Source organism: Triturus cristatus, chromosome 3_2 (genome assembly GCF_964204655.1).
Source record: "Triturus cristatus chromosome 3_2, aTriCri1.1, whole genome shotgun sequence".
NCBI lineage: Eukaryota > Metazoa > Chordata > Amphibia > Caudata > Salamandridae > Triturus > Triturus cristatus.
Window position 1 is genome coordinate 1,097,921,012 of NC_140584.1, and position 11,264 is coordinate 1,097,932,275.

The following is an 11,264-nucleotide window of genomic DNA, read 5'->3' on the forward strand; positions in this document are numbered from 1 at the left end:
TAGCATAAATGCTACTACCCTACAGGTAAATTGATATTGCACTTCGAAGGTAAAGTGCCTAGAAGTTTCTAATATATGATGTGTTAGCGTTTGCTAAGTTATATTGCATGCTTGGATCTATTTTTTGTTATACCTTTTTTTGTCTTACACATGTGACAGCTAATGAAAAGAAGCTAATAAAAAGGAGCGAGAAAGGCACAATGGCATAGAATTCAAAAAGAGCACATGCATTCAGGAGAATGGCAAACTGTATGATGCCCAAAATGCAGCATGGGCATGGGATGCTCACAAAATAACCAGCAGCCATCCACATTTACTGGAGGACCGACCCCTCATTGGAGCAGGAAGCCAACATCTAGCCATAAAAATTAGATGACAGATTACAAGGGCCCGGCTGGCAAAAGTTAAAAGAACATATAGAAAAATAACTGTCTCTGTACAGAGTAATTGTGAAGCAACTGAAAACTCTGAAGTCAATTGGGAAACAAAATGACAAACAAAATAAACTGCAGCTGCAGAACAGTAGAAGGCTGCATAGATGCCAAGAGACTTTGTACACTATAGCACAGCAAATGTAATATCACTGCCGGCTCTCCCTGTTTGTCCCCTTTGTTTTTAGGTCAAGCTACGCAGCGCATGCGCTGTCTGCGAGAAATGCCGCATTCAGTGCATGGGCTGGAAGCACACCCCTCCTTGCTTCCTTTATATTGGTCTATTACCAGTGCTTTAACCCCTTCCATGCGGGGCGGATTCCCCCGCGGTGCTGACCGTTGCTTGCGCGGGCGTGGTCATGACGGAACGGTTCCGTCATGAGCACAGCGCAACCGACGCTCATGACGGAACCGTTCCGTCATGAGCGTCAAACGGGTTAAATGGGCCTGTACTTACCGGTACGGAGTACCGGCACTTTTTAGTTTTAGCCTCCTGAGTACCGGAACTTCTCCTAGGACAAGGAGAGTACCGGTGCTCATGGAGGGACCTTGACACAGGTGGTGGGCTTTATTTTCTCGTGCCTCTGCAGCACTTTTCACAGGACCCGCTCTGCTTCTGCAATGCTGAGCTGAGTTGCACAGGAGCACCAGAACAGCAGCTCTTGGCACCAGGACACAGCAATCTTGCTGTGCCTCTCTGCAACTCTTCCAGCAGCGTGGGGAGGCAGAGTGTTTTGCTTACCCTTTGATCCTGCACAGTAGGAGTTGAGAGTCCATCCTAAAACTAATGGACGAGGGCGTAGGGGGCATTCGTCAAGGCAGTACAGCTTTTTAGCATACCACTGTTTTAAATGATTGAAAATGCTAGTTCATCAGCAATTTAAATTAAGCATTTTTACTTGAATGTAAATCCCTGCCCTAAGTGCTCTTGCTGCCAATTTGAGGATTACCCTCAAACAAAAAAGCACTTTAAAGTCAACACAATATTTTTTGTTGCTTTGGTGCATTTAAACCGCTTGTTTCGTATGGGAAACCATGTTTAACCCAAATGCGACAGACAGCTCCATGGAATGCTTTAGACTTTTAGACAGTTATGGATTTTAGCTGGTAATGCTTTTGCATGCTGGGACTCTTAGTTTTCCTTTCTCAATATAAGTAAGGGTTTCTAAAAATTCCAGCATGCAAAGCCTGGATGGCAAAATTCAGAGATGGTTTTGAACATACCATTATTATTATTAGGGCCATAACCATAGGACAGATACTTCCGATTTTTTAACTTTGTCCTTGGATTTCTTGCATAGGAAGCTTGGAAAGGTTGAAAACCTAGCCCCGCCCCTGGCTCCGCCCCCTAGTCCACTGCTCTTTTTGGTGAGTACCTGCACTTAATTTTTTCCATTTAAAGCACTGTCTATTACTGCAATTTTCCCTCCTTTGTGTGACTCGTTCCTCCCATGGCGATTTAACTAATGGTTCCTTTTGGTTGTCCATAGGAGGAGGCAGTGCCTGGTTTTGTTGTAGGTGGTTGCCAAGTCTTCATTCCTCACCACTCCCCCTCCACCTTCATGGTTCCTCCTTGACGTCCAGACAGCTCCAGGCTTTTTATTTTATCAGCATTCCTGCTTTTGTTTTCTATTTTTTGTTTTTAGAGGCACTGGGTACAGAGAGACGGGTGACAGCGAAGGTTTAAGTATTTATTACTATATATATTAGAGCGCCGGGAGCAACGTGCACTAATCACCGGCTCTGAGCGTACTGTCCAACATGGCCGCTAGCGCTCCCAGCATTCCCTGCCGTGACGCGGCAGGAACGCTAGAGCACTACACTACATATCTCCCCCCTTTATTGCCACCGCATCAACACGAACAAACAGTACAGTGTCCAATGATAGTTCTTGTGGAGGGTGATTACATCTTCATGTCAAACTCTCGATACCTCTTGGGGAGCACCACTGCCCTGCCAGCGCGTGTTGGTCTCACTGGCGTGCTTTCCCTGGTGTCACTACTACTACAGGGTACGGCGTGGTTTTGTGTCTGGCTTCCTTTTGCCGTAGCGCACTCTCCATGGACCTCCCCTTGTTCTCTTATACTTTTGTTAGCCCCATTCTTAGGAGTGTTATTGGTGTTACTCTCCTCCATGTTGGTGTTCCTCGAATCGATGTTGGTTGTTTCCATTTCTGTAGTTGTTTCTTCTCCCTCCTGGTTCTCCTCACCTTCTCTTTCAGATTGCCTGTCTCCTATCCTGCTCCAATTCAACACTTTATTACACCTTGCCATTCTGTCCAAGGACCATATCTTCCCGTCGCTTAATCGGGCTGACCTCGGGTAGACTTCCTTGACTTGCAACGGTGTGCTATACTTGCTGTCGCCCTTCCTTCTCAGCTGAGCCAACTTCACTCTGACCCATTCTCCCTTTTCCAGTGATGCCTCCTGGACATTGCGTTGCTTGTTGTAGTGGTCTGTGTAGATCTTTCGCGCCCTTTCCAAGTTGCTCCGCATCACCGCTGGAGACCATTTACTTTGCACCGTTCGTCGCTTCCATGCTACGTTGTCTCGTGTAAAGGGATCACGGCCTCTTAGTATTTTGAACGGACTGTATCCTGTCTTGGTGGGGGTGATCCGGTACGCCCATACTGTACATTTGAGTTCTGCTTCCCAATTCTTCCCTGCATTGATTGCTGCCTTTACCGACCCCATGATAACCCGGTTAAACCTTTCTGCTAAGCCGTTCCTGGCCAGGTGATATACCGGGATGTGCTTGATCTGTATTCAGTTCCTTTCCATAAATGCATTCCATTTATCAGACATAAATTGAAGCCCATTGTCACAGGTTATGACTCTTGGTATCCCTTCTCTCAGGAACGTGGCCGTGAGGAATGCCAGTACCGCCTCTATGTCCACATTTTCGCACACCTCTACTTCCGGCCATTTTGAGTACCTGTCTACTAGCACAATTACGTATTTGGGTACGCTCTGTTCATCCAAAATGGGGCCTAGGATGGCCACCGCCAACTCTTCCCATGGATTTACCGGATTGGCAAATTTTCCCAGTGGAGGCCGCAGAGTGGTCTGCGTCTTGTCTGCATTGCTGCACCTAACACAATTGAGAAAAAACAAGGACCCCCTGAACCATGGATAGTTCAATTCCTAGGACAGGGACTTGAATAGTAATGACAAAAACTCCTAGGCAATATCAATAAAGTAAACAAATTACACAATATCTATTCCCATGACCAGGATGTCATCTTGAAAATATTGAACTCCTTCCGTGCCCTTGAAGAGTTTATGCATCAGTGTTTGGAATACCGCCGCCGCGGAGGCTAGACCGAAGGGCATGCGTCTGAACCGATAACACCCGAACGGCGTGATGAATGAGGTTGGTTTCTTGCATGTAGGGTGTAACGCGATTTGGTTATATGCTGAGGTCAAGTCTATGGTGGAAAACCATTTGACTCCTTTCGTGAGGGCTAACATTTTGTTTATCCTGGGCAGCGGAAACTTATCAATTATTATGTTTTTGTTGAGCTCCCTCAAGTCTATACATAGGCGCACCTTCCCATTTGGTTTCCGGGCTACGACCAGGGGGCCAGCCATTCTGCGCTTTCTATGGGTTCAATCACTCCATTGTCCTCCAGGCGCTGCAGTTCTTGTTGCACTGCCTCCCTACAGTTGAACGGTATATTCCGTACTTTGTGGCTCACTGGCTGGGCTCCCTCTTTGAGGCATATCTTGTGAGTAAACTTCGTCAACTTGCCGATGGTGCCTCCGAAGACTGTTGGGAAGCTCGTCTTCCACTTGTTGCTTTCATCCATTCGCGGGACATCTGTCAGCAACACTTGCCTCCTGGGTTGAGTTGGATCCCTAGTTCTCCTTGATCCACCCACCCTAGCACCGAGGGTCCCTTCTCCGCCACGTATAGCTTCCTTTCTGCCTTGCGCCTCTTGAATTCAAACTGTAGCTGACAATAACCCACCATGGGAATAGGTTCTCATGTGAAGGTGACTGGATGTATGTCCGGGGGAAGGAGGTGCGTGTCAATGATTTCCGCGAAGTCTCTGTCCCAAATACTGTGTTGTATGATGGTGTATGGGGACCCCAAGTCGGCAAGCATGGAGACCTGAACTCCCCCGACGGACAGTTCACACAACGGTTTGCGCCTCCTGCTGCAGTCTATGCCTAAGACTTGGTCATCGATGCAGAGTACACTGTCTTCTTCTTCTTCACCTCCTCCTTCCTCCGTCTCTGAGTCTTGCGCAACATATTTGACTGCCGTCTTCCGGGGTTTTCGCCGACACACTTTCTCGAAGTGCCCCATCACTCCGCAGTATAAACACTTTGCTCTGAAGGCTGGACACCTTTTGTCGTTGGCCGATTGTGTCCAGCTTCCACACCTGTAGCAGCTTTTCTTGTCCTCTCCTTGTTGTCTTTGATTCGTGGCCATTCTTGTGGTAGTTTTCTGGGGCTGTCTTGACCCTCCCTGTGTTGGCTGCCTCCGCTCTTGGGTGCTGGCTTCTGTAACTTTGCTCACTGTGGCTCTACTGGCGCCTTCCTTTTTAGCGGCCTCTGCACACCTCTTGGAAAGTTCCGCCTTCTTGACCATCACTACAATCTCCTTGAGTGGTGCGTCGCCGCTGACCCATAACTTCTCCTGTATGGATGTGTTTACCGTGTGCATGATGATTTGGTCTTTTATGAGGTCATCATGGAGTCCCCCAAACTTACACGTGGTCGCCAACTTCTTCAGTGCCGCCACATTCTCATCCACCGACTCTCCTACGTTCTGTTTCCGTTGGAAGAAGTTGTAGCGGTCGATCGCCGTGCATTCTACTGGTTGATAGTGGCTATCCAGGTCTTCTAAGGCATGTTGGAATACATCGTCGTCCCCCGCGTGCCTTGTCTTTTTTACCAGGTTCATGTACACCCTGATGCCTTCTGGTCCTAAATTGTGTAGCAGGATCTTCTTTTTCCGCTTGCTCGGGAAGACCTCGTCTCCTTTGTCCTCAGCGCAGACAGGTAGTTCAGGAAGTATTCCTTCCAATCTTCCCATCTCATGGCCGGTTCTCCCGGTTTTGGTAAGAAGGGAACCGGATTCATGAGGGAGAAGGTTTGGGCGCACATGGTTGCTTGCCGTCTCTGTGGCTCTTCGTCCGTCCTGGGCGGTGGACTCCCTGCTGCACTTAGTTCGCGCGAGCCTGCAGCTCTCACCGGATACACAAGATCCTCTTCCCCCTTGGCCTGTCCTTGATGCGCCAGGGTCAATGTTTTCTGTAGCTCGCTGCTCCACCCATGCCGGTTCAAGTGGCGCTATTAGTGATGCACGGGGCCCCACTGCAACTCTGGGGTGTTCAGGGTAAGCCAGTGAGGAAAAGCTGGCCGCAGGCTCCCTGGGTGCTAGGCACTCTGTCTGGGGTTGGAGGTATGAGAAACCCTCTGTGGGACCCCCTCCTGCTGCCACTCTGTTGCCTGTGCTCCTGTGTGAGCCCCTTGCCACCAGGTGCTTGGTCTTTATTGAGTGGGGGGCGCCGCTTCACTCACGGTTTTAGGTGCTGCTCCCTCCGTTTTGGGTGGTGTACACCTCCTCCTGGCCCCTCACCTCCGTTTTCGCCGCTTCTTTGTTTGTCCCTGATCCGAGGGCAGGGCGCTGCAGCTGCTCCTCTGCCGCGCTCTGTGTACGCGCCTACAGCAGTCCGCATGTGCAGGCAGACCATGTAGGGGCGTTGCTGCCGGTGCGTCTGCCTCTGCCCAGCCTCGTCGCCAATTTATAGAGGCACTGGGTACAGAGAGACGGACGACAGCGAAGGTTTAAGTATTTATTACTATATGTATTAGAGCGCCGGGAGCAACGTGCACTAATCACCGGCTCTGAGCGTACTGGCCAACATGACCGCTAGCGCTCCCAGCATTCCCTGCCGTGATGCGGCAGGAATGCTAGAGCGCTACACTACAAGTATTACCAACGCCGAGACTCGAACCCAGTTCCCAAGGCCCGAAGTCCGCAGCTCTGGAGGTTACGCCACAGTCTCTCTCCTTCCTACGGCTTTACTTTCGCTGGTTTGATATTTTGTGTCTTGTTGCTTCTACGTCAATCTCCAGTTATGGGATACAACCACCTGTTAAATGTTCATGAAACTAGAACTAAAGTAAAGAGTTCAGAGGGGGCTTGTGCTACAGTGGCCCGGAGCACCCTTGTATCGGAAACCGCGAGCCATTTTACACGAGTGGTGTTTGGGCTGCTGGCTCTCGCTTATAACTACTTTGGAGGATTATAAGCATAGTGCCGAGTTGTGAAAACTCCTTTGTGATGAAACTGTGCTGTTTCATCTATAACACGTGTGTATGTATACACACTAGTACTTTAACCTTTACCTTTTCATTGAATTTATTCTTAGTTAAGTTTCATTGGCATATCTAAACTTCAGGATTTTAACAATTAAAGCTCCGCCCATTACTCGTACATGGGTCAATCAGAGCTGCCCTTTCAAACATAACAAAAAACAATTTGATGGGCTACAGTGACTTGAAAGTATGGAGTAATCTGTTCACCTTCCTGCACAGTGTTAATGCCCTTCCTGTGACCCTACCTTATTTTTTATCTCACCTCCTCAATTTCACAAATGACTGATTTAATAGAAAACGGTCATACAGGTGAGCAATTCGTGATTCTTCCCCATTTCTTCTCTATAAGAACCCTCTCTGCACGGCCACACCCCAGGTTGCTAAAAAAAATAGTTACATTAATATGGAGTTTTTTCCAGGGGCCAGTTTATTAAAAATGATTTTGACGTTTTATTTAGTGCGAACTCAACCTGAAGGTATCAGAGCACTTTTCATGAGCACCTGTTGCATTACAGACGGACACGTTCATTTTTAGGAACGGGGAGATTAATTGAGCCATTAAGCCACATCCTCTTCAACAAAAAGCTGTATCTCGCCTTGCATTTCAGATTAAGCCCTCTCCTTATTTCAGCACTAAAACTGCACCAATTATGAGATTACACAGGGTTAATAAAAGAATCAGGCTCACTCAGAGAATCATGTATAGTTTTGACTAGTGCAGGTAAGGATGCAAACTCATTTTCCGTCCGTTTAACACTACAGCCTAGCGTGAAATGAGCACTAACGGTGGGGCATATCAACAACAACTGGCGATAATTATCGCTGAGCGCACTTAGCGCTCGGATAATTATCGCCGGCTAGCGCCGATTTTTATCGCTGAGATAGCGTGCTATTAGCAACGCTTATCTCATCGGCAATAAAAATCCTAGCGCTAACTGGCTAACGTGAGATTATCACTGGAAACCCACGATAATCTCACGTTAGCTAGTTGATAGGGACTCACAAACTTAGCCATGATATCCACCTTCAATAGGATATCATGGCTAAGTCAGTCCTGAAGCAGGTGTTAGGAAAGTAGCGCTAACAGGTGTTATCGCTACTTTTCCTGACCTCTATGCTTCATAGCGTGGGGCTTGATGATAGGAGAAATGTCGCTTAGCGACATTTCTCCTATCATGTCAGGTCAGGAACGCCCACTTTGCATCTCATTAGAGATGCAAAGCTGGGCGTTAGAAATCCCCACGCTAAAGCAAGGTTTCACGCGTTAGCGTGACCTTGCTAATATAGCGATAAAATTATCGCCGCTTTTCGGCCGAAAACGGCCGCTAAAGCGGCGATAATTTTTTATCGCCTCGTTGTAAATATGCCCCGGTGTTCGCTCGTGTTTCGCGGCCCAAAACACCACCTGCTCTTCGTTTTTTGTCAGGGTTAAAAAAATACTCTGATAACTGATCAAAAATTTTGCAAAATCTGTGTGCCTGCTTTTCCTTCATTTTACTGCAAAGGGCTCAACTGGCACACATATTCCATTCTCCCTTTCTGTTATGTGGTGGGCAGCATCGACAAAATGAGGGGGGCTTTGGAATGCAGTGCACCCAGACTCAAAAAGGTTTGGTCTCGATCTGGATTGGCTGTCTTAGCAGGGCCACCTATTTTTATTCACCTGCTCAGTGGTCTCCATTGTGGAGCATGAGGTGTGTCTGTATACATGGCATGGGTTAAAGTGGCATAATGTTTACATTTTCTTAACATAGCACTGCTTTAAAAAAAAAAAAACACAAGCTACAAAATGAGCACAGAGGGATTGGCCGAGTTCACACTTGTAGATGTGGTAACTAAATAAATCCACCAAGTTGACTTTCAATGTGGTGCCCATCTTGAATTGGGAATCAATAGTACACAATGTATAATACCATTCCACGTTGGGCACTATATTTCAAATTAGTTGGATCGTGGGCGTCCGAGCAGTCAGAAAGCACTGGCTGGAAGTAGCACCCTCAAGTGCTGACAAAATCCTTTGAATAATAGATGCTATAGCTAAAAGACAAAAATACATAAAGGATTGCCTATGGAAAAAATGAATATTTAACATAAGTAATTGAATGTGCCAAAAAGTGCTGACTGACCAAACTTTACATAAGTAAAATAGTTCCTCATGAAACCTAATACAGCCAGAAGGATATGGCCAACAAAAAGATAATGAAACTAAAATACACCAGTGGGCTGATCCAATATGTGATTGTCAATGTTCCAAGAAACCGGTTGAAGGGTCCTGAGAAAAGAAATCAATGGCTTAGGAAAGCTTACCTCAAACATGCATGTGCTATATCTATATACGTATTTTTTTAAACAAACATTCTTAGCTTACAGCAAACATAATGAACTCCAAAATGAAAAAGGCCTTAATAAAAACAAGATGTGTGTCATCTGGAATGCCCACCATTCAAGAGTGTGATCAGGCTCTGGCAAGAACAGATCAGTAAAATATCTAAAGTAAATCTTTCCTTTAGCATATAATATTATAACAGATACTACGTTTACTAACCAGCATGTTTTCCGAAAATAAAAATCGCAAAGTGCTAACGCCACCAGAATGCATTTGTTAGACTTAGATCTGCTCCTGTATGTTTTCATAGAGGCTGTATGGCATTACTTAGTAGGTTGGCCCCAGTCAACACTGAGTTTGTTTGCCAGTGTAGACTCCTTGACAGAAGGATATACCTCCACTTATCAGAAAGGCAGATACACTGCATTTCTCACTTTAACCCTGTTATTTATATATTTCTGAAGTTGATTTAGAGTGTGCTATGCCTCAGCTTTTATTTACTGCAGAGAACTGGAGGTATGGGATAGTCTAGACACTGAGATGCCGTAGAGTAAGTTATAGTACAGCTGGTGATATCTGGGCCAACATTCCGATATTTTTTAATTGTTATCGCACACGGCATGAAGTTCAATTGTGTGTGAGCTTGGAACATCAAGCCTTTTCTGAAATGGAAGCAGTTCAATACATTCCTCAGTCAAGTACTCTGGACCTGCATATCCCGCCTTTACGTTTGATCTGACTGAGACCTTATTTGGTTATCAAATGTGTTGTCGACAAATCCACCATTATTTTATGTATCTATCTTGCACTTTGTCCTTCAGAGACCTTGTGAATGGAGCCCAGAACCTTGAACTTGCCACTTGGGGCCACCGGAAGCCAGTTCAGAGCGTTGAAGGTTGGCTTTATGCCTGCACTTTCTCAAATACAATTACAATTAAGCACTCTGTTTTTGAAGCCTTTGCATTCTGTTGATGAGCTTTTTTGGAAGCCTCTGCAGACAGTGTTGCAGTAATCTGCCTGTGTTATCACGAGGGATCGCATCAACTCTACCCAGTGGCTTGAGCATACTAAAATGTAATCCAGTCATAATATCATATCCCTTCTGATAGAATGGCATGCTGTTCATACCATGAATCGTACAAAGCAGCCTTTCACAATACCAGCTCCTTCAATCATCACAGATTCATATAATTTAACCGGTCAGTTGAGCTCACAGAGCCAGCAATAATCCTGTAGTGAGAGTAAGCAGCCTGCAGGGGATTTTGCTTCAGATACAGACTTTTTAGGTTGAGCCTGGCAGCGCACATGCGCTGTCTGCAAAACATGCTGTATTCACTAAAAGCACTTTCATCCTGCCTGCTACTAACCATAGGTTGAGCCCTGTGTCATTCTTCTTTGCTGCCTCCTAATTGATATGCAACCCGATACATCACATCTGCTTTCTTGCTGAGGAGCACTGCTCAACTTCAGATTAATTGCCCTTGATTAGATCCTAGTCTAACTCCTGAGGCACAGCCGGGAGACGTTAGCTGTTTGGCTTTTTAAATCTTGAACAATTTTGTCACTGTGTGATTTTACCTCTGTGTACTTCGAGCGACGCTCGCCAGGCACCCCCTTGAACTTTGACCCCCCCACGCAGCCGAGGTCAGCGCTGACGCGGGAGAGGGAAACCAGGTGCAGGACACGCCCCTGCTTCAGAGACCACACCCCTATTCTCCCTATAAAATAATGTGCTTACACCGGACGCGCAGCGGACGGGCGCAGCGGGCGCGCCGTCTGCGCGTCGAAGGCGCGCCTAAGGCAAGCCCGTCTGGGCCCGTCCGGGCCCGACGGCCCTAGGCCCGGGCACTATGCCCAATTGTCCTAGGCCCTGCCTTACTTATACCCGGGACATGCTTCTGGCACTGAATCCGCGTAAACACTCTACCTGTAATTACTTCTATATTCGAGATAACTCCTTCACCTGCTGTAGTCTCTGCAACCCGCCCCGTGCTGAGACAGAACGCCATGGCCCACAATTCGGCCTCCTCAACTGCAGGTCGCTCGTCAACACGCCCACGAGATAAACCTCCTTATTTTAGATCACGCCATTGACATTCTGTTTCTTACAGAAACATGGCTCACTCCTAACAATGGCTCTGATATTGTTAATGCCCTCCCTCCCGGCTACCAAAT